This window comes from Cyprinodon tularosa, unplaced genomic scaffold, assembly GCF_016077235.1.
Source record: "Cyprinodon tularosa strain WSP-4 unplaced genomic scaffold, ASM1607723v1 ctg1177, whole genome shotgun sequence".
Lineage (NCBI taxonomy): Eukaryota > Metazoa > Chordata > Actinopteri > Cyprinodontiformes > Cyprinodontidae > Cyprinodon > Cyprinodon tularosa.
Window position 1 is genome coordinate 97,822 of NW_024037978.1, and position 1,282 is coordinate 99,103.

At 35.7% G+C, this 1,282-nt stretch overlaps 1 non-coding gene across 1 annotated transcript; it reads right to left on the reverse strand.

Annotated features, from left to right (window-relative positions):
- Positions 1 to 545: 545 nt before the first annotated feature.
- LOC119799244 lies at positions 546 to 704 on the reverse strand. Its single transcript, XR_005282828.1, has one exon. It is a non-coding gene; the product is annotated as a U1 spliceosomal RNA (small nuclear RNA).
- Between the last annotated feature and the right edge of the window lie 578 nt (positions 705 to 1,282).

Here is a 1,282-nt window from a genome sequence, read left to right on the forward strand (position 1 = left end):
TATGAAATCTTATTGATTTTGTGTCTCCTACATACAAAATGGAGTGATTCCAATGTGAAAGAACAGAGTAAAACAATGTAAATTAAACCAATAACTAATAAAATAATAAAAATTATATTTAAATAAACAACTATATACTTTTTTCAGTTTTATTCCATTAGTATTTTGCATTTTACTCTGATTTTTCATAAACCCATTTGATCAGCTCTTTATCACTTAATGTTTTTAGACCATTTGATTGTGTATGGCTGTTATTGTAATATTTTAGAATATATTTTAAAAACTCATATTCGATTGCTAACCTCTGTTTTAGATGTAGTAGTATAAAAAATATCAAAATACAGCATGAAATGGAAGTTTCCACATAGTTTGTACATTAAAACGAAATATGAAGGGTTTGGAAATGATGACTACATTTTCGCCATTTTGTTTTAGGGGTTGCACATATTTTAAACTGTTCACTCACTCAAGTGCCGTGACAGTCTGGTAGGAAACAACAAGGAATTTAAGCACTTCAAAAAGTTTGTATTTCTTTGGTCATAAACCAGGGGAGAGCGAGTACACAGTCCCCCACTACCACAAAGTATGCAATCGAGACTCCCACATCTGGGGAATTTGCAAAGGTCAGCACAGCTGGGGTGCAATGGCTAAGCTTCACTCTGAGTTAACCTCCTTCATGATCAAGGTGTTGCCCCCATAGATATCCATAATAAAGGCTAGATGTCTTACGGCGGAGTCTCAAACGGCATCACCGGCGGCCATCTTGCCTCAGGCAGGCTTTCTGTTGTGCTCTGTGGTACCAAATGTAAGGTGAGTGATCAGCACGAACCCAAATACTCTTACCTCACTGAATTCTTGACGGATGTACAAACAGTTTGGTTTCTTACAAACATTATGAACGTGGCTATTATTCTTGATGCTTGAACATGTCGAAATTGCAGATTTTCTTGTCGAAAAATTACTTAATTGCGCAGCATAGTTGTGCATCACGGCTACTTGCGCAAGTTATCAAGTCTGAGACTATTGGTCAATTATATAAGTTTTACTGACACCAATAACGATTGTGTGACAATTAATCTTTGGTGTAAATTACAATCTTTGTGGATGTGGTTGTAGTTATTAGTTGGCTAATAACAATAATCTGAGTGTTGTTGTATTTTCATTATTAGCCTAACGTTAGCTGGCTAATTGTTATTAGCCAGCTAACGAAGTGAGACCTAACGTTAGTAAGTTAGCAGCTAACGTTACAGTTTAGCTAGCTGCTAACATTAACCAGCAACTT